The following is a 20,743-nucleotide window of genomic DNA, read 5'->3' on the forward strand; positions in this document are numbered from 1 at the left end:
AACTATCATACATACTTCCATGATGCACTACTCTGTGTTCAGTAATTTATCATAATGGAACAATCATAATTTTTATTTTTGTGTGAACACAAAACTTAAACGGTAATATTAACTATGTCTATATTTTTAAAAAAGTATATATTTACAGATGCCTAAGATGGGATATTCTGTAGACATTAAAAAGATCATATTTGTGAAAAATTAAGAATATGCACATGGCACAATATCAATTGAAAAATGATAAAAAGCTCTCTATACAGATGGTCTCTGTTTTATAAATAAATGTGTATTAAGACTAGAAGAAAGCACATACATTTATAAGAACTAGTTTTATCTTTAAACCTTTCCTTAATTCATAAAAATAAATCACAATTTTATATTCAGAAACATATCAGAATACAGGAAAATGGAAGAGCTCAAGACGAAAAAGCTGTTCCTTTTCTTCTAAAAGTAATGAAAATGTCCTATAGGAAAAATGCTTCATTGGAACTCCCCTAGTGGTCCAATGGCTAAGACTCAGCTCTCCCCATATAGGGAGCCTGGGTGTGACCCCTGGTCAGGGAACTAGATCCCACACGCCACAACTGCAAGTTTGCACGCCACAGCCAAAGATCCCCATGCTGCAACTAAAGATCCTGCATGCTGCAAAGAAGACTGAGGATCTCTCATGCCACACCTAAGTCCTGGTGCTGCCAAATAAGTCAATGCTTTTGTAAAAAAGAAAAATGCTTCACTGATGTGACTCCATGAAAATATAAAATTCTTTAGAAAAATACGATATAAAAAAAGAAGACAACTGACAGAAGGGAAAAACACAAAAGGCTGATATCCTTATATTATCCATTCAACAAATATACTAATTTGGTCTGACAATACTCTATCCCTGAGGGTATAGCAGTGAGCAAATCAGAGTAGGTACCTGCCCCCATTGTTCTTTCATTCTCATTGGAAAGGACAGGCAATAAGTAATGAATAACTTCAGACAGTGATAAACCTTACAAAGACCATAAAAGACTGCGGAAACACACAAACAAACAAAAAACCCAGAGGCAATAACATGATGGTATATGAAAGGGGAAAGAGGGAAGCTACATTAGAAAGCTGAGAACAGTTCCTCTAAGGAGCTGACATCTGAGCTAAAACATGAATGACGAGACACAGTCAACCGCATAAAGATTTGAGGAAGAGGGATCCAGAAAATGAATAACCACAAGTGCAAAGGCCATGAGGCAAGACAAAGATTAGCCTGTTTGAGAAGTGGCTGAAGTGTCTTGAACATAAAGGGTAGTGGGGAGACTGAAACACAATGTTATCAAGAAATATCAAGGCTAAATCATGTTGGGACCTTTAAATCATTATAGGAAGTTAACACGGTGTTTCAAAACAATAAGAAAGATATTAACATCCCCAAACAAACAAGGCTAGAAACAATTTACAACTGAAAAAATACAACTGATCAATCAATACACATATTAACATGTCAATCTCACTAGTAATCAAAGTTAAGCAAATTAAAATAGCAACATACAATTATTTACCTTTCACACTGTCAAGCCATCACAAATCATTTTTAATATATAATGGCAGTGAGGTGAGAAAACAACAAGATTGTTATTTATGCTAGCAAAAACAAGGGAAAAAAACTAAGTAATCAAAAATAGAGGTGTAATCTAAATAAATTATGGTACATTTCTGTCATGGAAAAGTGTGTCCATTAAATTACAATTTCACAGAATATTTAGTATTTATGTCTGATACTGTTGATTGCTGCTGCTGCTGCTGCTGCTGCTTAGTCACTTCAGTCGTGTCCGACTTTGTGCGATCCCATAGGCGGCAGCCCACCAGGCTCCCCCGTCCCTGGGATTCTCCAGGCAAGAACACTGGAGTGGGTTGCCATTTCCTTCTCCAATGCATGAAGTGAAACGTGAAAGTGAAGTCGCTCAGTCGTGTCCAACTCCTGGCTACCCCATGGACTGCAGCCTACCAGGCTCCTCAGTCCATGGGATTTTCCAGACGAGAGTACTGGAGTGGGGTGCCATTGCCTTCTCCGGATACTGTTGATTACACTATTTCTAATTCATTCACAGATTCTAACAGTGCTCCTCTAAAATGTCATTTCTACAGCAAAAAGCCTTAAGCCACCATAAGTTCAGAGACTACTGCAATAACTTCCTAATAATTACTTCTTTCTAGCCCCTTGTCCCTTCCCTTGTTAATCTATACAGCAGTTGATTTCCTCAGTGCTAATCATCATAACACATTCACATTTTATATTCACATTTTAACTACAAAGAAATTCTCATTACAGTGGCCCATGTGAGCTGGCTCCTGTGTTATAAACATCACCTTTTGCCTCTAACAATGTTCAACACACACAGCATTTGTGTCTGTGCTCTGAACCTGCCAAAACACATTCAGACCCAAAGACTTCTGTCCTTGCTATTCCTGATATCTATAATGTGATTTTCTTCCTCCTAATTATTTAGTGAAAGTCACCTGGTCATGTTTGACTCTTTGTGACCCCAACCCCATGAACTATACAATACAAGGAATTCTCCAGGCCAGAATACTAGAGTGGTGTCATTCCCTTCTACAGGGGATCTTCCCAACCGAGGCATCAAACCCAAGACCCAGGTACTGCAGGCAAATTCTTTACCATCTGAACCACCAGGGAAGCCCAAGAATACTGGACTGGGTTGCCTATCCATTCTCCAGGGGATCTTCCTAACCCAGGAATCGAACCAGGGTCTCCTGCATTGCAGGTGGATTCATTACCAGCTGAGAGCTCAATTTAAATATCCCTTCTTTTAGTACAGCCACTACGGAGAACAGTGTGGAGATTCCTTTAAAAAACTGAAAATAGAACTGCCATACAACCCAGAAATCCCACTGCTGGGCATACACACCGAGGAAACCAGAATTGAAAGAGACACATGTACCCCAATGTTCATCACAGCACTGTTTACAATAGCCAGGACATGGAAGCAACCTAGATGTCCATTGGCAGATGAATGGTACATATACACAATGGAATATTACTCAGCCATTAAAAAGAATGCATTTGAATCAGTTCTAATGAGGTGGATGAAACTGGAGCCTATTATACAGAGTGAAGTAAGTCAGAAAGAAAAATATCAATACAGTATACTAATGCATATATATGGAATTTAGAAAGATGGTAACAATGACCCTATATTCGAGATAGCAAAAGAGACACAGATGTAAAGAAGAGACTTTTGGACTCTGTGGGAGAAGGTGAGGGTGGGATGATTTGAGAGAATAGCATTGAAACATGTATATTATCATATGTGAAAAAGATCACCAGTCCAGGTTTGATGCATGAGACAGGGTGCTCAGGGCTGGTTCACTGGGATGACCCAGAGGGATGGGATGCCGAGGGAGGTGGGAGGGGGGTTCAGGATGGGGAACACATGTACACCCATGGCTGATTCATGTTAATGTATGGCAAAAACCACTACAATATTGTAATTAGCCTCTAATTAAGAATAAATAAATAAATATCCCTTCTTTGACGAGGTCTCCTCTTGCTATCCTAGGTAAAGTATACTCCCGCTCAACACTTTTTATCACATGCACTTAGTTCCTTCAGAGTACGTGTGCATGTGTGCCCAGTCGTTTCAGTCATGTCCAAATTTTTGCAGCCTCCATGGACTGTAGTCCACCAGGCTCCTCCGTCTGTGGGATTCTCCAGGCAAGAATATTGGAGTCGTCGGTTGCCATGCCTTCCTCCAGGAGATTTTTCTGACCTACAGATTGAACCCATGTTTCTTACATCTCCTACATTGGCAGGCGGGTTCTTTACACACTAAGCCACTCAGGAAGCCCTCCTTCATAGTATTTAAGCCTATCTGAAATTATGTATTTATTTGGAGTTACATGTCTTCTACTTTATTTAGAATAATATAAGCTCTACTAGAGCAGAGACTTTATGTATTCCCAGCATACAGGACAGTGTCAAGAGAACAGGACTACAAAATAAACATTTATCAAATAAATGAATGAAGATGAGAATAGAACATTGTATGTGTTGTGTGTGTGCTAAGTCGCTTCAGTCGTGTCCAACTCTTTGTGACCCTGTGGACTGCAGCCTGCCAGACTCCTCTGTCCATAGGATTCTCCAGGCAAAAATACTAGAGTGGGTTGCCATTTCCTTCTCCAGGGGATCTTCCAAACCCAGGGATCAAACCCACATCTCTATGTTTCCTGCATTGGCAGGCAGGTTCTTTACCACTAGCACCACAGAATATTATATAAATAACAGAATACTAGTTATATTAAGCTTACTAAGTGACACGTACGTGTGTACTCAGTCGCTTCAGTCATGTCCAACTCTTTGCGACACTATGGACTGTAGCCCACCAGGCTCCTCTGTCCACGGGATTCTCCAGGCAAGAATACTGCAGTGGGTTGCCATGCCTACCTCCAGGGGATCTTCCCAACCCAGGGATTGAACCCATGTCTCCTGTGACTCCTGCATTGCAGGCGAATTCTTTACCACTGAGACACTGGCAAAGTCCCAGTAAGTTACACACAAACCATCAATAGGTATCATAAAATATGTAGGATATAAAAGCAACATGTGTGTGTGTAAATAAGGATACAGTATTAGTTGCTCAGTCATGTCCAACTCTTTGAGTCCCCATGGACTGTAGCCCACCAGACTCCTGTGTCCATGGGATTCTCCAGGCAAGAATACTGCAGGGTGTTGCCATTCCCATCTCCAGAGGATCTTCCAGACCCAGGGATTGAAACTGGCTCTCCTGTATTTCAGGCAGATTCTTTACCACCTGAGCCACTACATATATCAATGTTAATAAAAACATGGGTGAAACTGGAAAATAGATTACGAAACATATATAAACTTCAAATTTTATTTTCATAAAAGACAAAAAAATAAACTGTTTTGAAAATTTATCATATTCAAAGAAATAACTGAGAAACTGAAATATTAAAAGCAAATTTATAAAATTAAGAGCTCATGTATATACACGTTTGTGTGTAGACAGATAACAGACATATGTAGATAAAGATATACACACATACTACTAAAAGAAAGAGGAAAAGAATGAGAAAAGAGGATTATATTAATCAAAATATTCAATACTATAGACTGAATATTTTTAAGATAAGAGGTCATCTTATTTCTATATAACACTAACATTCATTTGAAAATTTTTATGATATTCTAAAAAACCAGAAAAAGCCCATAATTCAAATTCAATCTAACCTGAAATGACAGTACCTTCATAATGAAAACCTTCATAAACTAGTGATCATCTTCAAAGACTATAAGAAGAAAAAGCAAAGGGGGAAAAAATAAGCTATCTATAAAGCTCTAGTACAGGAAGCACAAAAATAATTTTTGAAGTTCTAAAAATGCCTTTTATCTAAAAAATGCCAAAATAAAAAATGAGAAATGACTATACATTATAATCTAAAAAATGAATATTATCAATGACCAAGATAAACAATGGCTGCCAAAATAGTGAAAATATTCTCAATTTAAACACAGAAAAAGGGAACATTCAATTGCCTCCTAGAGAACAATGGACTTCCTACAAAGCCTCCACTGAAAAATATGATGTGAAATTATTTCTACTCTTTTTTCCTATTAAAATCTTCCAATTCAGTTTTCCTTTACTGACTCAATTTCCTGGTACTTAGGACAAGGCTGCTATTTTGGTTTTGTTTTCTATACATGTGTGATTGCTTATCTGCCTAGAATAGTCCTGCGTTACTTCATTTGATTGTATCACATATCTGGCAGGAGCTTCACATTTGGCATGTAGGTGTCCACAGGTGATGTGGGAACAGGCTGAAAAGGCATATGGTAAGCAATCCATGCATGTTCTTGGGTATCACTCTTCTTAGGAGGCCACTGTATTTTACTAGAATAAATCAGATCCACAGTGGAACTGGGAATTGAGTTGACTTTTGTAAGATTTCAAAAGAAGACTGCTTCCCATTTGTATTACGTATGTCTAAAAGAAGGACTAATGTAAAATGACATTACATATGTCAAAAAAAGGGACTAATGTAAGAAAAGAACTCACGTATTAGTTGCTTTCCGCTAAAAATATTTTCTCAAATTGCACGTGACTCTTTATTTTTAAAATGGGATCCAAGAAAAAAAAGCAATTTAGTGTATAGGCTGTAACAGGAGTTTACAAACTAGCACATATATTAGCATATGGCCAGGGAAATTTGTTTTCACATAATTAGTACCAGGGGATTTCTTCAGTGGCTCAGGGTAAAGAATCTGCCTGCAATGCAAGAGACGCAAGTTCCATCCCTGGGTTAGGAAGACCAGGAGGAGGGCGTGGCAACCCACTCCAGTTTTCTTGCCTGGAAAATCTCCTAGACAGAGGAGCCTGGAGGGCTACAGTCCACAGGGTAGCAGAGTCAGAGACGACTGAAGCAACTGAACACACAAACAATTAGTACCAAGTCAAGTGTTCCTTCTAGATTATTGTTTAGAATTCATTTAAGGTACTTTCCTGGTACTATAGGAAGGAATTTCATGTAGGTGGAATAATGTGTGACTGATTTGAAATGTGGGACTGACCTATGTTTCAGTAATCCATTCAATATTTTTAAGAGTTATAAATCAAGAATCAACCATCTCACAATAAATTGAGTGAGTTCAGAAAGAATTATTGAGAATATTCTCTATGGAAATCACAAATGTTCATAATATGTGGCATCTACTCTCAAAGAAAACATAATAGATAAAACTAGTAAAATCTTAGTAAGTGGTAACTAATGAACTGGAGTTTTATCAATAAATATAGAATGAAATATATTGATTCAAGGCATCTTAAAAGCAAACAATGAGAATCTGGAAATAAGTAGGATGATATTCAAATCAAAGGAGAGGAGGGCAGTAATATTTGACCCTGGATCATAGGTTTACTGTGAAGCATAGCAAGAATGATTGAGGTCACGAGGCAGAATCGATAACGGAGAACTAAAGATTTGGTTTGGTTTCAGACATGCTGAATATGTCATAACCTGCACACTATAGGAAAATATGGAGTCAAAATTTCAAAAAAGAAATATAAAAAGTAACTATCAATTAATGACCACTTTTCTTATTATTTGCATTTATATTCATAACATGAGTAAGGTATTATGTATTAGATTAGATCACTATCTGAGTTTAGGGATAAAATAAAGAGGTAACTTTCTAATGAATTCTAAAGTTCATTATTTTTCAATTTTTAACATTTTACTTGACCCACTAAAACAGGGTTTCTATATTAAAGTCCTATACAATATCACAATCAAAAAACAGAGCCACTTAAAAGGGAAAATAAACCAAAATGACAAATTTTTTAAAAAGTATGTTTTAGATAGTATATTTCAAAAAACTATACTATATTTCTAAGTACTGATTTTCCTATTTGATGACTGGTGGCTATATATACCAGATACTTCCTAAAAATTTCCTAAATTTTACTTTTCCCAAGTATGTTCACAAAAACTTACAAAAACAGAAATTTGTTCTTTCTAGTATCAAACTTCCATCATACAGCAATATTCACCTCAGCTAAGTGAAAAATACAAAATAATTTTAAGAATTTTATTAAGTAGAATGTTTAAATTACTTCAATGGTTGGGAAAAGAGTAAATTAGCAGGAAAAGCTTCTTGGTACCTAAAACTAAGATGCAATCAGTCATATTTTATAGTTTGTTCCCTCTTATGAAGCACAAATACACAAGTTTATTGGTATAAGAAATATGACTTCAAACAAGTAATCCCATGTACTATAATTTCTTGCATCAATACTGCTTGAAATTCAACTGATTATGAGATTTGTCATATTTACCATTTCAGCTAACATAAAGGTTAGAATGTCCATTCACCAAGATTCCTAGGTTAGGAAGTGTTAACTGATAAAAGTCAGAAATTAAAAGTTAAAGTGTAATCAGTTATATTGGTGAAAGTTAGTAAATAAGGTAAAAATCTTTGAAATTTTCAATGAGATAATCCATATGTAATAGCAATGTGGAAATAAGGAGCAAAAAATTACTGGGATATTTTATTGATAATTGATTTAACTTCTCTCAAACTCTGATGATCTGATTTGAAGAGAACACATTTTTTTTTCTCTCTCTTTTACTTTTTTAGTGTACTATCTACATTTATTTGGGAGATTCCAGGAAAAATATATTTTTAAACATATAAGGAATTTTTCAATTATTTGTACTTACAATGCCATTTTGACTTCTCACTTCTCTAATTATCACCTGACCATATGATAATAATATGTACCTGACTATACATATTAAAGAATCCTACTTTTAGCTAAATTTCAGCAATAAAGATTGCATTAAATTATTATGGTAAGGAATAGCAGAAATTCAATGTTACATCTCAAGCTGTTTAAGTCAACTTTTGTACAGTAATCACTCAAAATAATAATCCATTAAAGTATGATTGAAATAGCACTTTACTCTCAACAAATACAGCTTCAATTTAATTTTCTGTTATAGGTGTACTACTCTCGTAACCAAAGCTCTCGGAGACCAATAGTTTGATTTTTCACCATTTCTGACCATATTTTTTGATACAATCTGAAAACTTGAGGAATTTAAAATAAGAAAAGAAAATCCTATAATAGAAAGAATTTTCTTTCAATCTGAACCCACTTGGATATCCTTATTTAATCACCACTGACCCCATCAACTGTAATAAAACAAGAAAGAAAAATAAAGAAATGCAAGGAAACTGGAAGATCAACTGAGCCAAAACAGAACTAAATCTAAAATGCACTTGCCTAAGAGTGAATAAAAGGCAATACCATTAGCTTAAAAAAATTAGAGGCATAAAAATAATTCTTTCACCCTCAAATATTTTTAGATCAAGGATATAAATGAATAAATAAAAATATTAGTATGAATTACTCAACAATAGTATTATAAACTCTGATCTCAATGTTCAGAAGAGATTCATAAATTCAGCAAATAATACACTGAATATATTACAGAAAGGAAGTAAGAGATTCACCAAGAAAGAAGTCAGTGGCTGTCTCAAAAATGCTCACACTCTAGTAGGAAGATAGACATTTTTATAGGCAATACACTAATATCATAAACAAAGTACTAGTGAGAGCAAAGAACACACTAGAGAAAAGCACTTATTCTAACTGCCAAGAGCAGTAAAGACTTCACCTAAATTGGGCATCGAAGACCAAGTAAGATTCCACCAGAAGGAAAAGGTAAAAAGAATACCCCTAAGTCACAAAATAGCTTAAGACAAGGCATGGAACAACAGACATGGATGAACATTCATAGATATGCCAGCTGCTCACAAGGGCCTCAGTGTAGGTGATTTAAAAGGATGCTAAAATGTGAGTTTTTCTGTGTTTTCACTTTCAGCTAAGGATCCAAAGCTGAGAACAATAGGTTCCAAGTACAAGAGCGGAGATGACACATCATCTATGCAACACCTGGAAAGATGGGGGCCATAAACTGCTCATGTATCCCTTAGTCTATCATTCACATAAAAAAACAAAAGCATCTATTGGAGAAGGGGAGTTAATAAATTGTTTGAGGAAGAAACAGAACTATGATTCACTCAGATTTTGCCCTATGCCCTTTAGAATACAGGACACTTCATGAATGGAACAGGAACTGGAATTAGGGCTGAAACAAAATCTAAAGGCAAGGGGGCAAGATGATCTCACTCTGGGCTACCACCTTGGAAATGGCCCAGAGCTCCATTCCAGAGTTTATGGACTCAAGAAACATTTTCCCATAGGACAAATAAGGATACTGGGAAAGAAACTAGTCCTGAGCCATTTTTAAAGAAAGTCTACCCAAAGGACTACAAAAGGAACAAGATAATACCAGAAGTAGAGGCTAGAGGTAGACCAGAAAGTCAGAGACTAAGGAAGGTAGTCAAACAAAGTATTGAATTCTAACCGGGTTATCCTCAAGCAGCGGGAATCCTTGATAAACCCCTCAAAACCAAGAGAAAGATCCCATTCAGATTTCCAACATACCTTTACTACCAATTAGTAATTCTCTATTTCTGATGTTCAAACTTTGGAAGACCCAGGACCTGCACAGTGAGTAGGGAGGGAAAATAAGAAAAAAGAAGTTGAGAGCTGCTGAGAAGCTGCTGTGTAGCACAGGGAGCCCAGTGTGGTGCTCTGTGGTGACCTGGAGGGATGGGATGCAGGGAGGGATGGAATACAGGTACAATTATGTCGGATTTGCATTGTTGTATGGCAGAAACCAATACAACATTGTAAAAAAATTTAATATTTAATAAAACTAAAAAATAGAAAAGAAAGTCTACTAGTTGACATGTCCTGTTCCCCTTTCCCACTCAGATTTTTAAGCCTGCTTTGAGTAAGGTTGATATAAGGGAGAAATTTTACATAGGATGAGAGTTTGGAGAAGGAAATGGCAACCCACTCCAGTGTTCTTGCCTGGAGAATCCCAGAGACGGGGGAGCCTGGTGGGCTGCCGTCTTTGGGGTTGCACAGAGTCAGACACGACTGAAGCAACTTAGCAGCAGCAGCAGCAGCAGCCTGTTTTTATATTGCTTGAAAATTAAGACTACTTCACAATGCCAAAGAGTGAGAAAAGAAGGAATAAAAGGAGAAAAAAATAAAAGGAGAAAGAGAGAAGCACAAGAGGAAGAGAAAGGAAGAAGAGCAAATGCATGGCAGAACAAAGATAGGTTCTTGAAAAGCATTAAGATATGGAAAAAATAATATTCAGAGTTCAAATTTTATATTCAGTGACAGAAAAGAATAAAGTAACTTTCTGCTTGCACCCTGATGAGTTCATCTCTTTTAATAAACCCATAGAGAATGGCAAATGGTGGGCAAAGTAGTCTGATTATAAGGTTCAAATTTTGATTTAATTATTGTGAAGTCTGAAATGTATAAATATAGACAACTTTAAGTTATTTTTTAAAGTCATATAATCATCTAAGCATATATATACTGTGAATCTGTTTAGGGAGAACCTACATTTATTTATAAAATGTTCACTCATGTTCTGAGTTGCAGAAACTCGTCAGTATTAGGGAAAAGAAGTTAAAGGCAAATTCCACCTTCATGAGTTTACAGAAAATGAAAGGGTTAGTCACTCCGTCATATCCAACTCTCTGAGACCCCATGGACTGTAGCCTGCCAGGCTCCTCTGTCCATGGGATTTCCCAGACAAGAAAACTGGAATGGGCTGCCAATTCCTTCTCCAAGAGGTCTTCCTGACCCAGGGATCGAACCTAGGTCTCCTGCATTGCAGGCAGATTCTTTACCAACTGAGCTAACAGAGAAGCGAGACAGAGGAAACAGACAAGTACACGTATTACCTTACACATAATAACTGCTAGAACAGGAAGAAGCAAAGCCTACAGGATCATATACAATGAAAGTATAAAGGATGAAGAAGTAGGAAACACCTCAGTTAAGGAGAAATTAAAGTTATGTCCATAGGATTAGGTTGAGTTACACAGCTGATGGGAGCCTAGGATAAAGGGGTATGTGAGTGGCTGGAAAGAATGTTGCAGGCAGGCAAAGGCACAATGAAAGCATGGCATATTCTGGGAATTATAAGAAGTTCAGTATCAATCAAGCAAGCAATCAGTACATGCAGGAAGAAATAAAGTTGAGCCAGTTCACATGTCTGGACAGGGAATTTGGATTTTATCTAAAGAACAATGGAGGCCACTGAAAGGTTTTAGTAACACTCATTTTTCATATACTGCACATCTAGTATACACTAAGAACTCTTTCACATGCTTGTTTTTTCCTCACAACAACCCTGTGAGGTAGGTGTAATGATTTTCAATTAACAGGTTGGGGGGGGGGACCCTTAAATTTCTTAAGCAAGTTACACTTGAATAAATAGCTACAAAGTGGTGATCAGTATTCCAACCACACTTCAGAAAATACATTAGAAATACATGGATACACACACACAAACATGCATACACATACACACATCACAAGTTTTACCCACAACACATTGAAATTTCAGAGTTAAAATTTTTTTAAAACAAGAAGGCTTGTTAAATTCTGCATTAAAACCTGTGGCATAAATAGTTGTTCAAGCAAACTTAAACATTTAAAATGTTCAACCAATTCAATTTATACTGATAAATACCTACAGAATTCATAAAATAGGCAGGAATTTATATAAAATAAGATATAGCAAAGCTTGAGGTCATTCTATGCAGATTTTATCTCCATATATTTGCCACAGGTTATCTGGGGAAAAGATCTTTTCTCATTTATTTCTAAAATATGTACATTCAAACTGCATGTATTTTTCTAGGAACATAATTATATTTTAGATGACAGAAAATAAATGATGTATGAATACAAAAGTTTATTAAATGAAGTAACACAAATTTAAACCATTTAGAATAAAAAGAACTGTTCACCTAATGTTAAATTACAAAATCATCTCCCCATTGTTTACAATAAAACATTTCAAAGTTTTTTATCTCCCTATAGCATCACAAAAGTTTGGTAAGTCAAATAACTTTTAAAAAATACGTTTGGGATGGATCTAAAAATATCTCTAATCCAAAATATAGATTATGTACTTTGTAAAACTGAGGAGAGTATCTGAGAAACTAAAATATGTATTGAAACTATTTTAAAATGTGTTTTTAAAAATTAGTTTAAGTTAAAATCCACACTCAAGGTATACTTCTGGGAAGCTTATTTTCTCACCAATTTCACTTATTTCTTCAGCTAGTCTTAATATTTCTTTATAAAATCTCTAACTGAAAACTAGATATTGCCAGAACATTACTGCTAGAGGTCTAAGGACATACAATTATTTAGAAATTCCTATTATCTATGAATTTGATTTATTTTTCCTATTTCAAACAGAAAAGTATAATGGAGGATGAAAAAATAAAGGTTTCATTAAGATTAACTACTCTTGATTTAGTATTTATTTCTGAATTCCAAAATTATGAAGAGAATATAGATTAATATGCCTGATCACAATTCACAATATGATAATAAGCTCCCCTTTGGAAAATAAAAAGTTAAATAGAGATATTACGCATCTATAAGATACTTTATGCAATAAGAATAATTTCTAAATAAACTGTTTCAAATGTACAACTGAACTTAAAACACCAACATTATTTTTGATTGCACAAGCAGTATATGTTCATTAAATTCAAATAGTACACAAGCATATTAAATAAAAATGAAAATTTCCATATAATTCCTTTTTTCCAAATACCATACACTGGGAGTATATTAAAGTATACATTTTATATAAATCTAATTAAATTTCATCAGCCCAGAATATATAAAATATAACAATTAAATATCCTGTATAACTGAAAAATATTTATTCAAATATACACCACAGGTATAGTTCATTCCTTTTCACTAACAGTAAAATAATATATATTTATAAAACATATGGTTTATTCTGTCAAGTATGAGTACTTCAGTTAATAAGATGAGTAGGATTAATACTTACACTGTATGTAGAAAATGCAAAGGAACCAATTATAGCAAAGCAAATATTTCACATACTGATAAAATACACTCTTGCTAGAGAAACACAAGTATATTATGTCTAAAACTATATTTTTTTAAAATACTGATATTTACTTTTTTAATGTTTTGACTACTGAGTGAAGTATTAAGTGTATGCAAATAAGGGTTAAAATCTCCTAAAAAAGTTAGTGTTTTGGAAATATTTAAGTACATTATTCTCTGAAGGTAAATGAAGTTTAGCTTTTCCTAATATACTTGATGTTTCCTGACGGAAATCAGGCTGTATTTAGTCTCAAAAAAATTTATTCCAAAACATTGGGAGTAACTCCACTACAAAATTAGAGACAGTCAAGTCTGTAGGAAATTAGACCTCCTATTTGATTCTAAAATAGCACCACTTGGTATTTAATTAGTACAAATAATATTCTAACTAGAACAAAATCACTTGAACCAAAATATCTTGGTTACATAACGTAAGGTACAATTTTGAATACACTGAATTCTACTATTTAGTGGAACAGAAAACACTTAAAGAAACAGTCTCTAGAAAATAATTTTTTCCACCCACCTCATTTTACAAGTAAACAAACTGGCCCAGAGAGGCTTTTATCTGCTTTCATTGAGAATCTATAGGTTTAGAGATGTACACAAATATCATTTAAGTTATCACACACATGTTAAAGTTACCTAAAACAAAAGACACTATAAGATTAAGACTTTCTAAAGACTAAAAGAGTCTAATTCTTGCCATATAAATGTTTATAGATACACCCATACTCAACATACACACAAATATAACTAGTAAGTCATACTATTTGACTAAAAAAACAAAACAATAAAATATAACAATCCATATCATATTGTATAAAATGACACAGTGGTTCTTAATGTTATTTTCCTATCCTATAAAGCATAACCATGCCAAACTTACAAAAGCAGCACTCTTGTAAAATTGCTTTTACAAAAGGAAAAAAGGGATATTATTAAATAATTACATGGGAGAGAGCAACTAAAATATGCTAAGTGGAAGTTCAAATACTTATTCTTTTCTCCCATGCTTTCTTTCAATTTGGTAAAAATTTTAAACAGTGTTTCTAAAACAAAAAATCAAAACTACATTCATAAAAAACTGGTTTTGCTGCAAAACTTTCACAAAAAGAGTGAAAGTATTAAATTAAGACTAAGGCATAGATAACTGCAAGCAAAACTAATTAGGATATTTTATTGAATTATAAGTTGATTTGTTACTTTAATATAGCTCTAAAATCTTATATAATATTGATTTGGTCATTTGAAAATTATTTAATAGATTCACAAGTTTCATTAAAAGTGAAGTACTTATAAAAGCATTTTAGTTACATTTGCTTTTAGAATAAAATAATTTCCAATGAGTGCATCCATTTATTTGCTACGTAATCAGTACCAATCACAAATTAGATGACCTTAAAAAATTTAGAGCCAGGGAGAGCAGCACTAAGCTTAACTGACCTCAATACATTTTTCAATGATGCTTCCCAGTTTTGTGTTATTCTCTCGTTTTGGGTTTTCCAGTCTAGGGCGGGTACACAAGAAACTTACAGTCTATGTAGTACTCCTAGTCAGTTTCACTCTGCAGATGGCACAGTGGAGAAATACCTTCTGTACAGGACCATGTACAATTTCTTCTACAGCTGTCAGCACCTAGGGGAAAGTGCGCTGTTAAACAGTTGCTGCGTTCCACTTCAGAAGTGGCTGCAATTCGGTGGTGGGTGAAGTGACTCCTGTACATATATACAGGGATGAAAAGTACTATAGAAAATGAAAACATTTAACAACAAAAGTGGCTGTCTGAAAACTCTGCCACAGCAAAGCAAAATACATCGTTTAGTTACAAGAGCCTTACACAGACAGGCTGCTATTCAATTAAAAACTGAATGTTAAGAATGTGACGGAAAAAATAAAAATACAGTTATTCAATTCACAATATAACTAAGTATCATTACTGAAACATATGTCAAAAAATTAAACCCAAACATTGTTTATTGACTTATAGCATTATTTCTATAGTAATTTTCCTAAAACCAGGTAAATGTATACAGTAAGATTCTTTACTCTGTTTGGCCAATTTATTTGCTTTAGATAACAATTCAAGGAGTTAAAAACAAAATAGGTGAGATATCAAAACTGAAACATAAGTAACATGAAAATATCTAAAAAGAACTGTAAGGAAAAACATTCTGAAATTCTTAATTACTTCATGTTAAACATTTTATAAAAAAAAAAAAAAAAAAACCAGTCCTCAAAAACTATACAGGGCTATTTTTCATATAATGGAGCTTTAAAAGTGACCTAATTAGAAAATGACAACTTCTCTTCCTCAAAGTTACAATGAATTAGAATCTAAATACATCTTCTTCCTTTGGTCATATAAACAATGAATTCACCAATTATACGATAATTTCAGCTCATCAATACATAAAATAATTACTATATCCTACTTCTACTACAAAAACAACACCCATTCTATATGATTTATCTTTGATGGAATCAGAAGATAAAAATCCAGAAACTGTTCTCTAAGAAGTATCACCCAATCACTAGGCGGGGAGGTATTTTCTAATCTTCTATCTCTAGGCACAGCTACTATATTTATGCTAATCTGAAGAGGTAACTGACTACATTATTTCAAAATAGCACATTTAGGTTCCTGAAACAGATTGAGAATGCTTTGATGCAAAGTCCAACAAATCAGACCATTAAAAAGTGTTCTTTCATCAAACTTATCTGAATCTCAATTGTCATTAACAGATTTATTTTGGTATATATTCAGTGAGGTCAGAGATAGCTTACAATTTCCTTTCAGCTTTCTTAAACTCTTTCTATAATAAGTCATAATGTAAAGGAATATTATTTCCTTTAAGTGACAAGAGGTTGCAAAGGAAGAAAATATGCAGAATTCCCCAGTCTCTTTATTAAAAGAAGACATAGATCAGGGATTCCCAATCCGGGGTCTACATATGGGAATTAGGAAAACTAGGAATTCTGCAAAATTGCAGGCTAAAGACGTATTATACAGGTGCCTAAGTATATTTTTTTTCCCTGGAGAAATGGGATTTTGTCAGGTTTTCAAAAGGCTCTGTGATTTTCCAAAAAAGTTTAAGGAACTACTGGTAAATAATGTGAAGACATTCAACTGAATAAGGAACAGTAATCACTTAAATCAAATCCCTAAATCTGAGCAGCTCATTATGTAAAGTGAAGAACAGACACAAGGAAGTTCCAACCATTAAATGAAATAACTCACAGAAAGCACCTAACATTGACCTATTATTATGAGTAACAGCAGTAACTCTTCAAAAGAGCTGTGTCAAACAAAACTTCCTTATAGGGCCCCATCTTTGTTTACTGCTACATAACTTCATAATAGATTACTTTTAGCTAGCTGTGTCTTCTATTTTTATTTAGGTGTGTCTTCTAAAAGAGATCAACATCACAAGCTACACATTTCTGCATTAGTTTAGATACAAAAATGCTAAATACAAGTTTTGAAACACTGCTACATACGCCTAGAGTCTACATTTTCCCAAAAGCCACACTGGTCCCTTCCGTGACACAGTACTTACTTGGAAAAGATTCAGACATGAAAAAAAAATTGGCTTCAATTGTTTATATAAAGTTACTTCACTTTCTTTATCAGTCTGGCCTTTCAAACAACAACAAAAAAATCTTAATTGGAAGAATCTATCAAGGAAACACATTTTCTAAAAAGGTTATACAAATACTTTTACTTTCATATACCATTTTCTTAGTTTAATTTTCTGAGGTAAGAGATACAACAAATATTCATACATACACATCCTTTAAAAAGAAGCTTTAGAGTTACAATATGTAGATAAACCTTACCTTTAAAATGAATTCACAATTATTACAAATAGAATTACAAAACAGTGTGCATGGTGCTCTTCAGGGTTTTGGTAACTTTTAAATAGCCATTAAAAATTGACAAATAAACTGTTACCATGTATTAAGATGCTCAGTGAAGGAATAAGCTTGCAAATACATCTGAAATAATGGCATACAGTGCAACTATGTAGTTTGTTCCCAATCATTTCAAATGTAAAGTACTTTTCCTTGAGTCTTCTCATTACAGGTGTTATATTTTATGTATTCACACACCAATAAAATATACAGCGGTAAGAACAAACAGTAGAGGCTTTAAGGAAAGGCACAGAAGTAGGAGACAGAAGCATATTAAGCATTCAGAGTACTACAGTGAAAAGGATAAGCACAGAATATAGAGCACATGGAAGGGCCAGTGAAGAGAAGGACAACACGGACAGGCCCAATTATGCTAAGGAATTTTTCAATATTTTATTCCAGATAAGTGGCATTTTGAGAAGTATTATTATAAAAACCATTTCCAGCAGCAGCATGGGAGATGAACTAGAGGTGCAGATGGTTCAACTGGGATGCTAACAATGGGAATATACAGTTAAGAATGATAAAAGATCTGTAAAAAATTTAAAGCATACTACTTTATAAAACAATAAGAGGGTTAAAATTATAAGAAAAATCAAAGCTACTTCTAAAGTTTGAGTACAGAAAGTAGCATGCATTTCATTCATTCACTCAACAACAAAAAAGTTGATTTTCTCATATGGGTCAGGTCCCATTTTAGCCACTGGGCAAAGCACTGAACAAAGGAGCCAGTGATTTGTCCTTTGATGATATGCTAATCGAAAACACAGACATTAAACAAACCATTAAATATATAATAAAATGTAAGAAAATGATTCACCAATGTACTAAAACTAAAGCAGGCTATGAGAAAAGAGTGACGAATACACTATTTTAAGAGTGTACAAAGAAAACCCAAGGAAGCAGCTTTATATGAGTAAAGAATGAAGTGGCAGGAGTCCACAGACTGACGATTTGGGGTAAGAATACTGCAGACAGATGGACTAGCAAAAGCAAAGACCTGAGACAAGAACAAATGATGAGATAATGTAGGGCCTTGGAGGCCAAATGATCAAGTTTTAACATGGGATAATATAAGGACTTCAGATTTTTAACTCTTAGAGAAAGACACTGCAGTAATTTGACTAGGAGATATAACCTATTCAATCTTTTAAAAGGCTCACACTAGCTGCTGTGGTGGAACTGATGATAGACAGCAAGAATGAAGTATCAGCAAGACTTTGAGAAAATTTACCTAACAGACTATCAGGTGGGACTTCTCCCATAGACAGAAATTGGCATTACAATCCACGACTATGAACAAAAAAATCACCACTCAAGTGTTTCACATTTAAAAGACAGTCTAAACAAGTTTAGTTTCTCTTTACTCCAAACTGCCTACCCCTGCCCATCTTGAGTGAGTCAATCATCAGAGTCTGCTTCACTGACTTAATGTAGTTGGACAGCGCAATTTCCAAGAGCCCAAATAATAACAGAGTGGGCCAAAAGATGGGCATGAATGGAAAACTGGTTACCTCATCACTCAGCTGGACTTTTGCTTATGTTTAGACTTGCTTATCATCCCATGCCCATACCCCCTTAGCCATGCCTATATGAGGACGTGGGAAAACAGAGGTGGAATGGAAAACAGGTAGAGAGAACTGAAGTCACTATTTAAAACAGCAAAGAGTGAGGCTATCAAAGTAGTTGGATTTATGCCTCTAGACAATGGGGATCCCATTGGGGCTGGGTGCATACTGGAGAAGCAGAAACTGCGAAGGAGTAGAAAAAGACAAACTGGATAGTGTGACATTTCAAAAATATCTCATCCCCCCAAAAAAGTTTAACACACATGACACATCAAGAACTACAGAAGGCATGAGGGTTTTTCAGATGATCAGAAATAGAGAAAATAAAGATGCACCACTTAATTAGGGGCATCTTATCCCTTTTTGCCTCTCTCCTCCAAGCACCAACACCCAGGAGGACAAACAAAAGCAGATCACTCTCTACTCACTGGAATGAGCAGCCTGAATGACTGACTAGATTCAACCCCTTCCACACTAGAGTCTCTCAGAATAGCCTAAGCAGCACTGAGTAGAAGGGGAAAAGCCGTTTTAAATTTTACTATAAAGGTAATCAGAGAAGGCAATGGCAACCCACTCCGTACTCTTGCCTGGAAAATCCCATGGATCGAGGAGCCTGGTGGCCTGCAGTCCATGGGGTCACTAAGAGTCGGATAAGACTGAGTGTCTTCACTTTCACTCACTGGAGAAGGAAATGGCAACCCACTCCAGTGTTCTTGCCTGGAGAATCCCAGGGATGGGGGAGCCTAGTAGGCTGCCGTCTATGGGGTCGCGCAGAGTTGGACATGACTGAAGCGACTTAGCAGCAGCAGCAGCAGCATAAAGGCAATCAAACTAAGTCAGATTAAACTGACTTTACTAAAGTCAGACTAAATTGATTTTTTGACGTGTCCAGAAAGCTTTAACATTTCCCTGGAGTAAAGAAACAAACAAAAACTGATTTGACCAATCATAAACAAAGGTCAGATTGGAGAAAAATAAAAAACTTCATGTTTGCATTCCCACTTAACTCTCCAACCCCGTCATCTCAAGCCATACTGTATTATGAAATGGTTAACACCAATGAGCTAGTAAATGATTTATTTGCTTTTCATCTCTCTAAAATATTCAAGCTGAATACTTGTATAACCATATTACTTCTTATTCTTAAGAAGAAGTAATTTATTCTTCTTAAGAACTAGTAATTATATGACTACGAGTATTTCATAAGTAATTCTTTAGGTTTCCTTGTGTATAAAAGTTATATATTTTGAACATTTGTAAATAATACTGTCTTAATATAAAGACTAACAAATATAAATATTATATACATTTGTAGAGAATACTAGGTTGTATAGAAACTAAAAAGCAAAATCCTGTAAATCGGATACTAAACTTAGAAGCTTGAAGACAAAAAGGATCCACAGAAGGAAAAAGTAAAAAAGAAAAGAAAACAAGAGTTTAAAATGTTTGTTTTAAAGGAACATTTTCGATATTCATATTGGAGTAACCTGAAACACAATTTTAAAGAATATTCTGCCTTGATTTATATCTTAATAACTTGGGCTGTCATCTAAATTTTCCATTTATTTAATATTCAAATTAAAATTTAATAGGAATTCTCTGAAAACAGGTATATCTTTTAAAATAAATAAAGGTATCAAGATTTTACATGACTAAATAATACATAATAATTCTGTTTAAATGTCACACTTTTAGAGAATATAG

The 20,743-nt window shown here is 34.7% G+C and overlaps 1 protein-coding gene across 8 annotated transcripts in view; it reads right to left on the minus strand.

The window, feature by feature from the left end:
- The window catches only part of NOVA1 (NOVA alternative splicing regulator 1), a 167,039-nt gene that overhangs the window by 97,681 nt on the left and 48,615 nt on the right, over positions 1-20,743 (minus strand). For 3 of the 8 annotated variants that reach the window (XM_059879112.1, XM_059879111.1, XM_059879110.1), the window contains one exon: positions 15,093-15,194. The exons of the other annotated variants lie outside the window; for them this stretch is intronic. The gene's annotated coding sequence lies outside the window, so the exon portion shown is untranslated. The remainder of the gene's footprint in view (positions 1-15,092; positions 15,195-20,743) is intronic. 8 annotated transcript variants of the gene reach the window in all.

Source organism: Bos taurus, chromosome 21 (genome assembly GCF_002263795.3).
Source record: "Bos taurus isolate L1 Dominette 01449 registration number 42190680 breed Hereford chromosome 21, ARS-UCD2.0, whole genome shotgun sequence".
In the NCBI taxonomy this organism is placed as follows: domain Eukaryota; kingdom Metazoa; phylum Chordata; class Mammalia; order Artiodactyla; family Bovidae; genus Bos; species Bos taurus.